Here is a 19,169-nt window from a genome sequence, read left to right on the forward strand (position 1 = left end):
GATTTTGATAAATCAGTGCTTAATCAAATATTTATTTAGATAATTAAATCTGAATATCATGCAACTAGTGTGAAATTTATATCCACGTGGAAAATACAGCACATTAGATTTTCCATTTCAATAACTCTGCTAAAACATCCTTTGTAAGACAAGTTTTACTTACCCTTCTCAAAGACAAGTAATTAAACAGAAATCTGCGTGCTATACAAAATTCTAAAAACATTAAAATAATTGCTGCAAACATCCAATTTACATTAGCTTCACTGAGCTAAACTACCAGGAAGTAGCAGGATTGGTTATCTGATTGACAGCTGGGGGATGGGGGAAAGGGCTGTAATATATTGCTTTATAAAAGTGCAAATTTTTATTGAAATTATCATTTAAAATGGGGGAAAAAAAGCTGAAAAGAAAACACGAGTGAACAGGCAAAACACATGTATTTTATTTCTTATGGGATTCATATTCAACTGTAGGTTATAACCGAATGGCACGATCATAAAACAAAACATGGCAACAAAGAAAAACATGAAATGACCCCTTATTCAAAAGTCTGCATACCATTAGTACTTAATACTGTGTATTGCCCCCTTTAGCATCAATGACAGCGTGCAGTCTTTTGTAATAGTTGTTTATGAGGTGCCTAATTATTGCAGGTGGTATAGCTTCCCATTCGTCTTGGCAAAATGCCTCCATGTCATGCAAAGTCTTTGGCCGTCTTGCATCAACCACTCGTTTGAGTGGTTCGATGATATTAAGGTCAGGCGACTATGATGACCACTCCAGAACCGTCACTTTTTTCTGCTGTAACCACTAGAGGGTCAATTTGGATCTGTCCTTAGGGTCATTGTCATGCTGGAAAGTCCAAGAGCGTCCAATGCGCAGCCTTCATGCAGAAGAATACAAATTGTCTGCCAGGTATTTTCTGATAACATGCTGCATTCACCTTGCCATCAATTTTCACAAGATTCTTCGTTCCTTTAGTGCTCACCCCCCCCCCCCCCAAAAAAAAGATCAGTGAGCCAGCACCATGCTTTACAGTGGGGATGGTATTCTTTTCATTATAGCCCTTGTGCAAACATAGCGCTTATGGCTGTGGACATAAAGTTCTATTACAGTGTGCCAGAAGCTGTGATTTGTATCAATGTGTTGTCGGGCATATTATAACCGTTTTTTTTGTGTGGCATTGGCGCAGTAAAGGTTTCTTTCTGGCAACTCGACCATGCAGCTCATTTTTGTTCAAGTATCGTCGAATTGTTCTCCTTGAAGCAATCACACCATCTTTTTCCAGAGCAGCCTGTATTTCTCCTGAGGTTACCTGTGAGTTTTTCTTTGTATCCCGAACAATTCTTCTGGCAGTTGTGGCTGAAATGTTTCTTGGTCTACAAGACCTTGACTTGGTATCAAGAGATCCCCGAATTTTCCACTTCTTAACCCCTTAAGGACCAAACTTCTGGAATAAAAGGGAATCATGACATGCCACACATGTCATGTGTCCTTAAGGGGTTAATAAGTGATTGAACAGTACTGACCGGCACTTTTTATATCCTTTCCATCTTTATAAAGTTCCATTACCTTGTTACGCAGGTCTTTTGACAGTTCTTTTCTGCTCCCCATGGCTCAGTATCAGCTTGCTTAGTGCATCCACGTGAGAGCTAACAAACTCATTGACTATTTATACACAGACACTAATTGCAATTTAAAATGCCACAGGTGTGGGAAATTAATCTTTAATTGCATTTTAACCTGTGTGTGTCACCTTGTGTGTCTGTAACAAGGTCAAATATTCAAGGGTATGTAAACTTTTGATCAGGGCCATTTGGGTGATTTCTTTTATCATTATGATTTAAAAAAGAGCCAAACACCTGTGATAATAAATGGCTTCATATGATCACTATCCATTCAATAAAATACATTTTCTTATTTGCATGATCAGATATATTTTAAAATCAATTTCACGATTTCTGCCGGGGTATGCAAGTCTTTGAGCACAACTGTATAGAGAGAGGGGTAGAAAATACAAAGCTTTATTTGTATTTATTATTTTGTCTGTCTCTTCAAATTTATTTATAATAAGCATATGACACTATATGATATCATTGGTGGACAGTCATTGTGGGTGTGTCATTACTGATTATCATAGAGAATCGCTGGAGCATGACCATTGATGGACAGTCTGTCTGAAATACATGAAGCAGGGAGATATGACATGAAATCAAAGGAGGACCTGGCTAAAAATACTTTAAAAAGGTTCTGTTCATGCAATTGGGATTATATGGTTCAGTTCCCGAACAGCCGCACGAACCAGCGACCACCTGGGTGTTTGTTAAGCCTAATTGACAGTTTGCAACACTTTCCACCACAGTGTTCTAAGTGTTCGTCTGGGTGGCTGCTGTTCGCATGAACGACCACGAGGTTCCCGCGAAAGCAGGCATCAGTGTTTGGTCATCGAGTTCATGGAGCTGTTTTCAGATGCTGAAACTCCCGAACACCGCTGGACTTCCAGGATCACCTGCGTTCGTGTAACGAGTATATACCCCTACACGCAGGATTCAGCCTAACAGAAGACAGTACAGAGGAGAGATACGTCTACCGGGCCTTAGAGTGGCCGGACTCGACGTAATAGGATAAAACAGAGTCAGGAACGATCCGAGGTCAAGGGCACAAAGAGACAGCGTAAACGAAAACTAGCCGGGGACTGGTACACAGGAATCAGCAAGCCAGCAAACAGTACAGAATAGGATAAAGCGAAAACGAAGTCAGAATACAAAGCCGAGGTCAAATACGGAGAAACACAACTGAACACAACAAGCACTAAAGGGAACTGTAGCAGAAACCACGATAGGGCAACGAACTAAGGGAAAAGGGTAAGTATAAGTAGCCTTCAAACTAATGTGATTGGCTCCTGTCACTTCCACTCCCCCAACAGGTAAGTGTATGGGGTGATTGGCATGACAGGAGCCAATGGGAGCCTTTTTGCAATTTAGGCTCCCACTGTCTCTTTAAGAGCGCGCCCGAGATTCGCGGCGCGCTCTTAGCTGCAGGCGGGACACGTGACCGCTTCTCGCGGTCACTGCCCGCCTTCCTGTCTGAACAGTCGGACGAGCCGCGCGCGGCTCGTGCAGCCGCAGGACCGCGCGCGGCTTGAAGAGAGGACCGCGTCCGGCCCCCGGATAAGGTAAGTACCGCTACAGTACCCCCCCCTGAGGACACGCCCTCCGGGCGGGCAGGACCAGGCCTGGCAGGAAAACGCGAATGGAAAGAACGTACAAGGCGGGGAGCATGAACAGCATCCGCAGAAATCCAACTGCGCTCCTCAGGCCCATAACCCTTCCAATGTACCAAGTACTGAAGCCGACCCCTAAGAAAACGAGAGTCAATAACAGCAGATACTTCGAACTCCTCATGACCCTCCACAGAGACAGGAGGGGGAGGGGGAGTATGCCGGGTATAGCGGTTGCGTACGTAAGGCTTCAACAAAGAGGTGTGAAATACATTGGGTATACGCAGATTCTTAGGCAGACCCAAGGCATAAGAAACGGGATTAACCTTATGTATAATGCGATAAGGACCAATGAAGCGGGGAGCCAATTTCATAGAAGGCACCCGGAGGCGAATATTCCGTGTGGAAAGCAAAACCCTGTCCCCCACAACATAGGAAGGAGCCGCTCTGCGATGCTTGTCAGCCTGAGCCTTCTGGCGGGCAGCAGAGTCCACCAAAGAACGCTGAACCTGCTCCCAAGTATTACGCAAACCAGCCAAATGCTCATCCAGAACTGGCATGCCCTGAGAGGAGAATGCAGCCGGAAGAACAACGGGATGCTGGCCATAGACAACGTAAAAAGGGCTTTTGCCGGAAGAATCATGAGTGGCATTATTCCGAGCAAATTCAGCCCAAGGAAGCAGGTCAGACCAATTGTCCTGATGGTGAGACACAAAACAACGGAGGTACTGCTCAAGAGACTGGTTGGCACGTTCAGCAGCTCCATTAGACTGGGGATGGTAAGCGGAAGAAAATGAGAGGGAAATACCCATCTCCGAACAAAAGGCTTTCCAGAACCTGGAAATAAATTGGCTACCCCTATCGGATACAATAGATAAGGGAATACCATGTAATCAAAACACTTCTCTAGCGAAGATAAGAGCCAATTCCTTGGAAGTGGGCAACTTGCGAAGAGACACAAAGTGAGCCATTTTGGAAAACCGATCTACTATCATTAGGATGACTGTGTTACCATTCGAAGGGGGTAATTCAACAATAAAATCCATTGATAGATTAGACCAAGGTCTCTCGGGAACGGGCAATGGATGCAACAGCCCACAAGGAACTCTACGAGAGGTTTTCATACATGCACAAGTAGTACAAGCACTTATATAGTCAGTAACATCCTTACGTAAGGTATCCCACCAGAAATACCGAGAAACGGCTGACACTGTTTTGGAAATACCAGGATGTCCAGCAGTCTTAGTATCGTGATAAAGTGACAGAATATCCCGTCTCTCGGGAATGTCAACGAACAATTTATCATTAGGCCTTTCGCTGGGTGCCATGCCTTGTTTCGCTTGTATGGCCTGCAAGAGGGACGAGGAAATAGACAATATAGTAGTTGCTATTATCCTGTCTGGGGGAATGACAGGAGTGACATCAATCTCCTGTTTGTCAATAGTCTCGAATTGTCTGGACAGAGCGTCCGCTTTGGTGTTCCGGTCACCTGGCCTATAGGTGATTATATAATTAAAATGAGACAAGAACAGTGACCACCTAGCCTGCCTTGAAGACAATCTTTTAGCTTCGCTAAGGTAGGATAGGTTCTTATGATCTGTAAATATGAGAATAGGATCCTTAGTTCCTTCTAGCAAATGTCTCCATTCTTTGAGTGCTAAAATGATAGCAAGGAGTTCGCGATTACCCACATCATAATTCCTCTCTGCCTTGGACATTTGTTTAGAAAAGAAGCCACAAGGATGCAATGGCTTGTCAGGAGACTCTCTTTGGGATAAGACAGCACCTACCCCTATATCGGAAGCATCAACCTCAAGTATATATGGCAATGAGGGGACAGGATGCTGTAAAATAGGGGCAGAGGCGAACGTAGTTTTAAGAAAGTCAAAAGCCTGAAGTGCCTCAGTAGACCAGACACGTGTATTGCCATCCTTTTTAGTCATACGAGTAATAGGCGCTACTATAGACGAAAAACCTTTGATAAAACGTCTATAATAATTAGAGAAACCCAGAAAACGCTGGATGGCTTTCAGACCTTGCGGCAGAGGCCATTCTATGACTGCAGCGAGCTTCTGGGGATCCATCCGAAAACCCTCGGCGGAAATCAAATACCCTAAAAACTGGACCTCGGACTGGTCGAATAGACATTTTTCTAATTTGCAATAAAGACCATTAGCAAGAAGGGTCTTCAGAACTGTTGTAACATGTCTGTGATGAGCGTGAATGTCAGTAGAATATATTAAAATGTCATCCAAGTACACAATAACAAATGAGTGAATAAAGTCCCTTAAGACATCATTAATAAATTCTTGGAACACTGCTGGGGCATTGCAAAGCCCAAATGGCATGACGGTATACTCATAATGACCTGACCGAGTGTTAAAGGCTGTCTTCCATTCGTGGTCCTTTTTAATACGTATCAAATTGTATGCTCCTCTAAGATCTAATTTGGTGAATACCGTAGCATGTTTGAGCCTGTCAAACAATTCTGTTATTAGAGGTATAGGGTAAGCATTTTTGATGGTGATCTTGTTAAGACCTCTATAATCAATGCAAGGTCTTAAATCACCTTCTTTCTTTGATACAAAGAAGAACCCCGCTCCAGCCGGAGAAGAGGATCTTCTAATAAATCCCTTGTCTAATGACTCTTTAATGTACTCCTCCATGACACGGTTTTCTTGAACCGATAGGGGGTACACCCTGCCCTTAGGAGGTATAGTACCAGGCAACAAATCAATAGCACAATCGTAGGGTCTGTGAGGCGGTAATTTGTCAGCCTCTCTTTTATCAAAGACAGTCTTTAAAGTTAAATACTGAGAGGGTATTGTCGTAGATAAAGGAGGAACAGTAGGAACGTTAATAGAATTCACAGGCGTGACTTCAATAGTACATGACTCATGGCAGGCTTCACTCCATGATTTTATCTGCCCTGTCTCCCAGTCAAAAATGGGATTGTGGGCACGTAACCATGGATACCCTAACACCAACTGTGAAGAGGGAGAGGTGATGACCTGGAACCGAATGGTTTCATAGTGTAGAACCCCTGTGTACATGTGTAGCGGTGCAGTCTCGTGAGTAACAACAGGAGATATCAATGGTCTACCATCTATGGCCTCAACGGCCAAGGGTATCTCCTTCTCTCTGATGGGAATATTGTTTCTCTTTACAAAACCAGAGTCTATAAAGTTCTCGGCTGCCCCAGAATCAACCAGGGCGTCTATGTTTTCAACTATACAACTCTCTCCCATATGTAAAGAAACAGGGAGAAGCAGTCGGTTAGGAGGCAATGTAGGAGACTTAGAAATCACACCCAAGGCCAGTCCCCTATAAGGTCTTAGGTGCGAGAGTTTTCCGGGAGCAGAGGACACTCCTTTACCATATGGTCTCTCTTACCACAATATAGGCAGAGTCCCTCCCTTCTCCTATGTAATTTCTCAGTATCTGAGAGTTTGGCAACCCCTAATTGCATAGGTTCCTCTTCAGATACTTTAACACTCTCCGGTATATTAACTCTGGGTTGAATAGGTGTAACAAAACGTCTATTCCTGTTCTTAGTATAGAGCCTGTCACGAATCCTATTATCTATATCGATGAGGTAGTCAATAAGGTCCTCTAAGGCAATAGGAAGCTCCTTAGCTGCTACCTCATCCAATATAGAGTCTGATAAACCTTCCATGAAGGCCGTAGTTAACCCATTATTGGTCCAATCGACCTGTGAGGCAAGGGTACGAAACTGTATAGCGTAATCAGCCACAGACCTAGAACCCTGTTTAACCCTCATTAATGCTCTAGCGGCATTCTTAGACCTTTTCATAGTATCAAAAGTTCTGCGAAAAGCTGTTAGGAAACTGTGAAAGTTATGCACCATAGGTCCATTAGCCTCCCAAATAGGGTTTGCCCATTCAAGTGCTTTGTCGGTAAGTTGGTGCATAAAGAACCCAACTTTAGACCTCTCTGTGGGAAATGAACGTGGATACATTTCAAAATGAAACTCTATTTGGTTAATGAACCCTCTGCATGTCTTAGAATCCCCTCCATACCTAGGAGGAGGCGTTAAATGTGCTGTAGCGTTAGGCATAGTCGATGCTTCAGGAAGCAGGGGTGCAGGAGGGTTAGGTGCGGTTGCTGGAATGGTTCTAGCTAAGAGCGTCTGGAGAGCCTGAGCTATTTGATCCATACGGTGATCCTGCTCTACAAATCTAGCCTCATGGGTCGCCATCTGTTGAGCTAAATCTGCGGGGTCCATGGCCCTATCGTAATGTAACGAGTATATACCCCTACACGCAGGATTCAGCCTAACAGAAGACAGTACAGAGGAGAGATACGTCTACCGGACCTTAGAGTGGCCGGACTCGACGTAATAGGATAAAACAGAGTCAGGAACGATCCGAGGTCAAGGGCACAAAGAGACAGCGTAAACGAAAACTAGCCGGGGACTGGTACACAGGAATCAGCAAGCCGGCAAACAGTACAGAATAGGATAAAGCGAAAACGAAGTCAGAATACAAAGCCAAGGTCAAATACGGAGAAACACAACTGAACACAACAAGCACTAAAGGGAACTGTAGCAGAAACCACGATAGGGCAACGAACTAAGGGAAAAGGGTAAGTATAAGTAGCCTTCAAACTAATGTGATTGGCTCCTGTCACTTCCACTCCCCCAACAGGTAAGTGTATGGGGTGATTGGCATGACAGGAGCCAATGGGAGCCTTTTTGCAATTTAGGCTCCCACTGTCTCTTTAAGAGCGCGCCCGAGATTCGCGGCGCGCTCTTAGCTGCAGGCGGGACACGTGACCGCTTCTCGCGGTCACTGCCCGCCTTCCTGTCTGAACAGTCGGACGAGCCGCGCGCGGCTCGTGCAGCCGCAGGACCGCGCGCGGCTTGAAGAGAGGACCGCGTCCGGCCCCCGGATAAGGTAAGTACTGCTACAGTTCGGTTCTACACAACTTAGAAGGGCATTGTACGGTGGAAACGTTCCCACGAACAAGGTGAACATTCTCCAGGGTAAGAACATTGACTATGTTCGGTAGTTTGTTCGGTTTTTAAACTACCAAACTAGACTGACCCCAAGCCCTGATTCTCTGGAAATTCCTGAAACCCTGAACAGATCTGGGTGATTTTTGGATGTTTGTCACCCAGATCGGGGCTATCAGGGGATGTAACATTTGTGGGGACTTAGTGTGTTTAAAGGTATTTTTGGCATTTGTAAAAATGTATGTTTTCTATGCCTGGAGATAATTGAGTTTAATACAGTGCTGACTCAATTATCTCCCAGGCACAGGGGAGGGATTGACCTTTTTTGTATGGGAGTGTCCTGGACCTGAGAGCCAATGTAATTGTGTGTGTTTTTACTGTAGTCTACTCTCAGGTCCAGGGGGGAGTGCCCCTTTCATGGGGACCTGTATATAAGGACAGTTGTGGCTACCATTAAACACATTAGTTTTACCCTTTATGAAGTTTAGGCTCACGTTTGGGTGTTGGAGAGCTATATTCACTCTGGGGATTGCTATAATCACTACACTCCCTTGGTTTACAACGATTGCTCTTGTAAGAGCAGCCTGCTTTGCTTTCTGGACTAGGAGAGCTCTACCCATTGGAGGCTGGATCCTGGTCTTGGGTCCAGGTTGGGTGGAGGACAGCGAGACCCCAACCAAGTTGCGGCGGTTTGTGGGGTTTACGGTGGTTATGGTGTCCGGTGCGTTGCTTATGGTACTCAAGGATTACTAGGAAGAAGCAATTGACGGAGGTACCCAGTCGGGGTGCCAGGCAGTCCGTCACACCTTGATACTTGTTTTGCGGCTGTCTTTAACCCCTTAAGGACCAAACTGCTGGAATAAAAGGGAATCATCATGTCATGTGTCCTTAAGGGGTTAAGTACCTTTGGTACAGGTTTTGCGGCTTGCTCAGGTACCTTTGGTACTGGTTTTGCGGCTGGCTCAAGTACCTTTGGTACTGGTTTTGCGACTGGCTCAGGTACCTTTGGTACTGGTTTTGCGGCTGGCCTTTGGTACTGGTTTTGCGGCTGGCTCAGGTACCTTTGGTACTGGTTTTGCGGCTGGCCTTTGGTACTGGTTTTGCGGCTGGCTCAGGTACCCTTGGTACTGGTTTTGAAGCTTGCTCAGCCTTTGGTACTGGTATTGAAGCTGGCCTAGGATCTTTTAGGACTGTCTTTTGAGCTGGCTCTGGAGCCTTGGGGACAGATTTTGGATCTGCCTGTGGCTATTTGGAGATATTTTATTCCACTTTTGGCACAGGTGAAACAAGCTCATTTGCAAATAAAACAATAAAAAAAGATTTGAAATTAAAATTATTATACATAAATTAATGTAAATGCTCATATAATGTTGAAATTTAGTTTTTAGTTACATGGTGTTTTTTTTATTACCGTTTTTATCGACAGGCACAGCACAAAGGCAGTGTAAAGACACCAGGAGGAAGTCGATAGTTTTCAATCAAGCTGTGAACTGCAGTATCAAAATTACAATCTGTGCAAACAACCCATTGGTGGCAGGAGAATTTATTCTCCAGTAAGGTAAAAAGGACATTTTTATTGTGCCAAATTATAACGTTTACTACTGTATGCTTTTGTCAGGTAAAACTCACTAAAGTTTACTTAATTTATTGTTCTTTCCATGTCTCAAATAATATGAAGATAGTTAAAGAAAGGTCATCAGCAATGCCCTTTATATGCCCTGAAATGAGGGCAAAGAAGAAAACTAAAAGTTAAACACATACTTACACACATACACATGTATAGAGATAAACAGTTATAAGAGATATAGTTCATTTATTCGGGAGGTGTGTGAATGGAAGTGGAATGTCCATTGACAGCAGGATCCTAGACATGGCCAAGACAAGCAAACATAACAAAAAGCTGGGCTTCTAAAATACACGTTGCTTGATAGAAATATGAAAACAAATTTAGCTTTAATTATTTATTTAAAATTTAAACAGGAATGAAACAGGGGGTCGGAGCATTGGACAGATGATGCCTACGCATTTTGTGCCTTAGTGGAACTTCATTAGAGACAACTGACCCGGTAAGTGATAGGTTTAAAAAAGCATGGTTAATGTCACCGTCATTACAAAATGAAAACTGTAATGTAACTTTCTCTTTGATACACTGCTGTTAATTAATGCATTGCTGCCTGTTAAAGGAGAATACAACACTTTATACATGTTCTAGATAATTTAAGATCACAGCCTAGTCACAACCTAAATGACTAATACATAAATACATACACACACACACATACATACACTGCTGTGTGTGCTGTGTGAGGGTGGTGTGAGGGTGCTGGTAGTGTAATTTGTGTGTGAGGGTGCTGGTAGTGTGCTATGTCGGTGAGGGTGTTTGTGTGTGTGTGTTTGTGAGGGTGATGTTAGTGTACTGTGTGTGAGGGTGCTGTTTGTGTGTCAGGGTGCTGTTTGTGTGCTGTGTGTGAGGGTACTGGTAGTGTGCTGTGTGTGTGTTTGTTAGGGTCCTGTTAGTGTGCTGTGTTTGGGTGTCATGTGCTGTGTGAGGGTGCTGTTTGTGTGCTGTGTGCAGGGCAGGTGCAAGGATTTTTGGCTACACAGGCGAAGATGAAGCCCATGGAGCAACGCAGGGGGGGGAGTGGGCCTTGACAGGGCCAGAGAGTTGGCAGGTGAAGTTAAGGTCAAGGGGTGTGTACAAATTAATATTGGTTATGGGGGGAGGAGATTAAGGGGTTTAAATAACGGCCATTTTGAGGAATTGGCCTTTTTAATCAAAATCTCACTTACTTGTTACTTGTGGCAAGTCTGTGTGGTTTGTTCTCTTTCTTGCAGGTATGGCTTCTGCTGAAGAAATCCTGGCCGGTGTTAGAAGAATGGTAGAGGAGAAGGGGATGTCGTGGCTGCAGGACCAGTTGGGGGTCCCGAGCACGTCTGCTTCCCCCACCGCGGTGATTGGAAGGAGGCCGGTGAGGAGGGCACGACTGCCCCAACGATTAAGCCCAGGAGCTGCGCCAGCGGTGAGGAGATGGCGGAGTCCGGCGTCGCATAGTGCTGGAACCGCGGCCCAGGCGGAAGGACGGGCCTCGGGGGTTGGTGTGCGCCGGTCGGGAGCTACCCGGGCACAGAGGCCTTGCAGGAGGAGTGTGCCCCTCCGCACGTCCGTGGGAGGGAGGCCGCGGCAAACGGCTGTAGCCGGCCCAAACCGGGAGGCAGCCAGGCAACAGGGAAGAGCCGGACCGGATTTGCATCGTCCCGGGGAGTCTTCCCCTGGTGGCAATACGGAGGGGCAGGGGGAGGGGTAATAGTGGACAGCTCAGCGCCAGCGCCCCCCCAGGTGACAGGGGGTAAAGCAGATGGCAGGACGGCATCGGGTTTAACCCCCGCAGGGAATGGGCCCAGGGCACGGAGCAGGGAAAGTGTCAGCAGCCCTAGGCATAGTGGAAACGGGGGGGGGGGGGGTGAATCCCAGCCCTCAGGAAGTCACCAAGATGACAACAGGGGACAGGGTGGGATATCTGAGGACAGTTCCAGGGACGTGGTGGAGGCGCAGGGTCCAAGGAGAAGGGAGCCAGGCAGCACAGACAGAGGCGAACGGGAGCCTACTAAGGGCCGCTCCCAGGGTCGGCTGGAAGGGAACTGGGACAGGATGCGGAGCGAGGCTAGCGAGCAGCGCAGTGAAGGGGATAGGAGCAGCATCCAATGGAGGTCAGCAGAACAAGGAAGGACCCTTTTGATATTTTGATATTTATATCTCTTTCCTCTCTATCCCTGTAGCTCCATCTATATAGGAGCATTATCCTGTCTGATAATATATCTTTTCTATATTTAAGTGTACTGTTGTGTAAGATATTAACCATGCACTGCTACCATACAATATGCTGGGTGCATGTATAAATTTACCACAGACACTTCTATTATCCTTTTTATTACTATCTTTCTTGTGACTACAGGATTTTTGTCTGACACTGCTCTTAAGAAGGTTATATCTGGAGTATAGTACATTTGATCCGGTCCTATTTAGTATATACAGAATTTTTAAATAAAGCTGTATTATAGGATGAGGTATCAGACTACAGTATATTATGCCATATATTGGCTTCCTATATTTACCTTAACTGCAGTTGGCATTAGGATATTAGGTTTGAGTATGCATACCCACTTTTAAGTTACGCTTTTTGATCAATATACTCGATAACCAGTTTACTTTTGACGCTCTGGTACTTTGTATAATCTCCAGGCTATACAGATAGCCTGGATTCTTTTTCCTAGACTGTCTGTAGTTCTTCTTTTGTTTTTCAGCGAGATCAGATGAGTCCTTCAGGACTGTAGTGGACACTGAATACCCTAGCCTAGCTATCAATTTCCCTATCAAATGAGCAGCAGCTACACTTTCCCTCCTCTATCTAAGAATGCAGCTTCAGAATGAATCTAAAATGGATGCTGTACAGGAGGTGGGAGGGTCTGGAAGGGAGGGTCTGCTGCTAATTTGCTGGAATGTGTCTGCTGACCATGAGGCACAGGGTCAAAGTTTACTCAATGATGACGAATAGGGGGCGGATCGAACCGTGCATGTGTTCGCCCGCCGTGGCGAACGCGAACACGCTATGTTCGCCGGGAACTATTCGCCGGCGAACAGTTCGGTACATCACTACTAGCAGGCAGAAGCTCTTGATATATAGTCTGGGACAGAGAAAAGCTGTATGTAGTGAGTGTAGAAGAAAGGGAACATGCCACAGTGTTATAAAGACCAAAGTCTGCATTACCTTAACTAATTTCATTGTCATCCAGTCTACACAAGTTTTGTTCCCATACATCCCTCTTAAGTTTCCATACTTAAAGGATCACTATAGGGTCAGGGACACAAACATGTATCCCTGACCCTATAGTGTTAACACCACCATCTAGTCCCCCTGGGCCCCTCATGCCTCCATCAATATAGTAAAAATCTTACTGTATTCAAGCCTGAAGATGTAAATCTGCATGCTGTTAGACTCAGAAAAACAAGCAGTCTGCTGACATGTGGTAGCCTGATCCAACCACAGTGCTTCCCCATAGGATTGGCTGAGACTGACAAAGAGGCAGATCAGGGGCAGAGCCAGCATGATTCAAACACAGCCCTGGCCAATCAGCATCTCCTAATAGATATGAATTGAATCAATGAATCTCTATGAGGAAAGTTCAGTGTCTGCATGCAGATGGAGGAGACACTGAATCACTGGATGCTGTGCAAAGTGCTGCCCTGTGCTCTGCTGACAGCAGATCTGAGTGGATGCCTCCATCAACTCCGAAGTCCCTCTGGTTCACTCTGAGTGACTGCAACTGGAGGTGTTCCTAGCTTTCAATGTAAACACTGTATTTTCTCAGAAAATACAGTGTTTACATGAGAAAGGCTGCGGGGGGCTATAGTTCTCACCTGAACAACCTCATTAAGCTGAAGTTGTTCAGGTGACTATAGTCTCCTTTTGAGGACGAATATGTGAAAAGTAGTTAGGGTCGCCACCTTTCTTGGAAAAACATACCGGCCTTACTAATTTGCATAATTAATTATGTATGGGTGACATCACATGATGTAAATCACAAGGAGTGACATAAGAGAAAATGCTGTAAAATCACCAAAAACTACTTACAGTTCGATTCTGCTGTATAGATGGATTGCTCCCAGTGTCTCCCTGTCCCCCAGTGTCTCAAGTTTTCCACTGTCTCAGTGTCCCCATGTCGCCCAGTGTCCCCATGTTGCCCAGGGTCTCAGTGTCACCTAGTCTCCCAGTGCCCTCATGACTCAGTGTCCTCATGTGTCGATTACCCCAGGTCTCACAGTGTCCCTATGTATCACAGTGTCTCAGTGCCCCCTAGTCTCCCAGTGTCCCCTAGTCTCCCAGTGTCCCATGTCCCAATGTCCCCTAGTGTCGTGTCCCCAGGACTCCCAGTGACCCACTGTATCACAGTGTCCCTATATATCAGTGTCTTAATGCCCCATGTCTCCCAGTGTCCTCTTGTGTCTCCATGTCGCCCAGTGTCCTTATGTCTGAAGACAGAAATGTGACTTGTTAGTGTAGAACTCACCTAAGAGGTTTTGCCTAAATGTGGCAGGTGAGCTTACTCTTTAATGGCCATTGGAGTGATACTAAAAAACCTTCAGTTATTTAAATGTGCATAGGCATTTGAGATAGTGCGCAAGTAACTTGTGGCAGCCACCCGGATAGGGACACGGGTCTCGCTGCCAAGGATGTCCTTTTCCCCCTCAATGGAGATCTACTGCGCCGGATCCAATGATAATAGCTGCTGAGTGATTATAGCTTTCCCCCCACACACATTAGCCGAGACTTAATGCTGGGAGTGAACTGGTTTAATGGGACATGGTACACACAATGTATACACAGGGGGCCTCCAAACAGTTCAATACAGACTTCTCCCCGTCGTCCCTGTGTCTGGGAGATAATTGGGTGTACTCTGCTTAAACTAATTATCTCCCAGGCACAGCGGTACAATGTAAAAAATATAAAACACCCCAAAACACACACAATATTACAAGGGACCCCCACAAGTCCTATCCCTGGATAGCCTGAGAGATCTGAGAGCCCAAAGTGTCAAAATAGCGCTCAGATCCCACGAATACAGCTGAATCGCCACTGGGGTAAAGTTTTGACCGACCGCATAAGTGATGTCTGCCCAAAATAGATCCATAAGAAAAGTGGTAGCGGTCAGCCATTTTTGGGAGTCCCAAAATGAAAAAAATACATACGAACAGTTCTCCTGGCTCATATGTAGAGATTGTATGCCTACCGAACAGCCCTCTCCTGAAATGTTTAGAAAGGAAGCAGGTGATGGTATAAGTTCAGCGGAACACCACTGCCTGCTTTCGTGCAACAAGATGGTTCATGCGAATGGAAGCCACCCAGTAGAACACTTGAAATAACTAGGTGCGAACAGATGATTGAAGTGTCAGGAGAGGTCAACAGGGGTTAACAAGCCAAGAGGAGGTCCGAGTACGAGGGCAATTCGTGAGTTTGGCTGGTTACCGAACCATAAGCAATAAACGAACTGCCAGCAACGTTTTTTTCTTTTTTTTTTATTCTATGTATTGGGGATGATGTGTTCTATAGTCATTGCTAGGAGTAGTGGAAGTTTGAGCACTGGGCTTAAAGGGGCACTCCAGTGCCAGGAAAACAAACCGTTTTCCTGGCACTGCAGGTACCCTCTCCCACCACCCATCCCATGTTGCTGAAGGGGTGAAAACCCCTTCAGTGACTTACCTGAGACCCCCAATCCGATGTCCCTCGGCGGTGGTTTCGGGTCTGCCCACGCTCCTCCCCCGCCAATGTCATCCGGCGGGGGAGAACGATCACACATGCGCGGCCGCCAGAGGGGGAGACATAATGCGCATGCGCGGCAATGCCGCGCGCGCGCATTAGACCTCTCTATAGGAAAGCATTGAAAATGCTTTCAATGCTTTCCTATGGGGAATTGAGCGACGCTCAGCATGAGGACGTTCAGTGACGCTCTAGCACAGAAAACCTAGTAGACATCCACTAGAGGAGGAGTTAACCCTGCAATGTAATTATTGCAGTTTATAAAACCTGCAATAATTACACTAGCAGGGTTAAGGGTAGTGGGAGTTGGCACCCAGACCACTCCAATGGGCAGAAGTTGTCTGGGTGCCTGGAGTGTCCCTTTAATTCTGTGTGTTTGTATTTTAAATCTTGGCTTCCAATAGTTGCACAGGCTTCACATAGAGACATCTTGTAGACCATCTGCATCCAATCAAAGACTTCTCAATGAATTGTATTACAGCTTATTGACAAGTCTTCCAAAGGCGGCTGCTCTGAGTAAAAGTCTGACTTTGAGTTTAGCTCCACTGCGCTAAAACAAGGCACTTTTATAAAATGGAAAACAAGCACGCCAAACTGCTTTAAGTGTTTGGAATGTTTCTTTATTTGTGCAGGATGTCAGGTCTATAACAGCCAAACTGGGAAAACAGTTTACATAGAAATTCTTGCGAATTGTCAGGAAATTTGCAGAACTGAAAACACAGCTGACCGAATTCCTTAAAATTCACTCATTAGTGAATCAGTCTGAACATGTATCTGCATTCTCACTGTGTTCCTGCTAACAGCTTGAAGAACATTGACTTTGTGACAGAGAACAGCCCTAGGGTGAGGCCCAGTTAATATTTAAATATGCTCTACCTAGAGAATTTATAGATAGCTCAGTACAGTTGGTCCTCACTTGACGACCTACCTGTTTTGCGACGGCTCGCACTTTCGACCAGCTCTCTAGTGTGAGCAGGCCCGGACTGGCCATTGGGCATACCGGGCAAATGTCCGGTGGGCCACGATGGCCGTGGGGCCGAGGCCGGCAGGGGAGATCACAGGATCTCCCCTGCCAGCCCCTGCAGGGCCAGCGCTGCCGGCCCTGTTGTGTGCCTCCATGGGCTGATGGGGAGATCAAAGATCTCCCTCACCGGCCCACAGGCAATTATAAGCGGTTGCCGGCTGGGGAGTGAGGAAGGGTGTGAGGAGAGGACCGGTGGAGCTCTAGCCAGCAGCTCCGCCGGGTCCTCTTGCGATGTCTGAGCTAGACATGCAGGCTAGAGTTCCCTCTCACCACTGGACCACCAGGGAAGGATGACAGCACGGCATCCCCCTATGGCACCACGGCACCACGGCACCCACCCCCCTCCCAGGCTAAAGGTAAGAAGAGGGGGATATAACTTTTTTTTTTATTAATAATAAAAAAAAATATTTAAATAAAAAATACATTCACACTCACACTAACAGCCCCCTCACACACACAGCACCCTCATACACACACAGCACCCAGAAACACACAGCACCCTCAGACACACACAGCACCCAAACACACACACAGCACCCAGACACACACAGCACCCCCAAACACACACAGCACCCAGACACACACAGCACCCAAACACACACAGCACTCCTAGACACACACAGCACCCAAATACACACACAGCACCCAGACACACACAGCACCCTCAGACACACACAGCAGCCTGACACACAGCACCCCCAAACACACACAGCACCCAGACTCACACAGCACCCAAACACACACAGCACCCCCAGACACACAGCGCACCCAGACACACACAGCGCACCCAGACACACAAAGCATCCAAACACACACAGCGCACCCAGATACACACAGACCCCCAGTGTCACGTATTCATCCGCTTATAAAAAAATGTGCTTAATGCCATTTACTGTCCACACAGGAAAAATTGTGCCGAGCAGCAACCTAATCCACAGAAGGGTTAATGCTGAGCAGCAATTATGCAAATGGAAACCTAGTAACTGACTTTGGGGTCAAAGGCCGGTTACAGCCTATCAGATCAAGAGGAGGGGTATATAGGCCCACGTCCCCTCCAGCTCAGTGCCATGTCGTGGTTTCCCTTGTGGTTGTCCAAGAACACGTTCCTGTTTATAGTTTTCTACCTGGTTCTTGACTTTGGCTTTGTTTATTGACTTCTCTATATACTGGTATCCTGGCTTTCCTCATCGCTGCGTCCCTTTCTGTGTTCCCTGACCTCGGCTAGTATTTTGACTATTCTATGTACATTAAATCCGGCCATTCTTTTTTTTTAAATTCTTTATTTTTGCACACGACAGGGAAGGCAAGAGTAATACGACTTGTAAGCTTGCGCAGAAGCCAAAATATACAGGAACATACATTTGAATACAAACATATCACCTTTAGCACACACAACAATTCACTGTATGCAGTCTGTAACACCTGCCCCCTATCGAGGGTTTTCGTTTTTTAGTAACATCAGTTAAGTTCCTTACTGTTATACAGGAGAGGCATAGCGAGAAATAGCGTTAAGGTAAATCTTGTGCAATAGTATACATTGTTAGATAACCCCTACCAGAGCTCAAATCTGATCATATACCAGTCCTATAGATAATCCACCTCCGGAATTCCAGGCTACCCGCCTCTCTACAAGTATGTTGTACTACTAGACAGGTCCTGTACCTCGAGCAATAGCCCAGAGACCACCCAAAGTAGGATGAGCCCTAGGGATCCCCGTCTCTCCATCAGGACCCATGTCTGTGCTAGGAAGGAACCATATCCATGTGAACTGAGACGATACAAATAAAAGAACGACAGAATATAAGAGAAAACCCTTATATATCAAGGGTTTTGTAGAAATATGAAAAGAAGAGAGGAAGAGAGAAGAAAGAATAGAAACAAGGATTAAGGAATAAATAGGGGGGGGGAGGGAGGGCAAATGAGCTAGGGACCCCCCCAAGTAGTGATCGTGATCCTATCCCATTAAGTATCCCCAGTGCCCGGGGCGCTATTGTCCCACGGTTCCCAAACTTTTTGGAAGGCCGCTACGGTCCCTCTCATCCTGGCAGTAAGATCCTCCATGATCCTGCTTTCCCTTATTCTAGAGATCACCCCCCGAACTCCGGTCCTCCAGGTGTTAACCATGCCGCTGCTATAGTTCTACGCGCACTCAAGGTGATTGTCCGCACCAATTTCTGTTCTTTCCTCGACCATCCCTCTATAGTTCTATTTAAAAGATAGATCCATGGGTCTAGGGTGAGGGGTCTGCCAAATGTCTGTCTCAGTAGATTTTCAACAGCCTTCCAGAAACCTTGGAGTGCCGGGCATTCCCACCACATATGAAGATACGTACCCCGGAAACCGCAGCTCCTCCAACAATCGCCGGAGTCTAGTTTGTGCATTTTGTGCAAAATGGCCGGGGTAGTATACCATCTGAGCATGGTTTTCCATGCCTGTTCTTGTTGTGTGATGCATATAGAGGCGCTCTTGGTGGCTTCCCAGATTTCCTGCCATTCGATACCTTCAAGTACTTCCCCTAAGTCCTGTTCCCATCTGTCAATGTACGCCAGTCTACCCCATTCTTTAGTTTCTGTACTAAGGTGAGCGTATATGAGGGTGATCATCCCCTTGGGGGCAGACGCATCTCTACAAAGTCTC

This window comes from Pelobates fuscus, chromosome 3 (genome assembly GCF_036172605.1).
Source record: "Pelobates fuscus isolate aPelFus1 chromosome 3, aPelFus1.pri, whole genome shotgun sequence".
Taxonomy (NCBI): domain Eukaryota; kingdom Metazoa; phylum Chordata; class Amphibia; order Anura; family Pelobatidae; genus Pelobates; species Pelobates fuscus.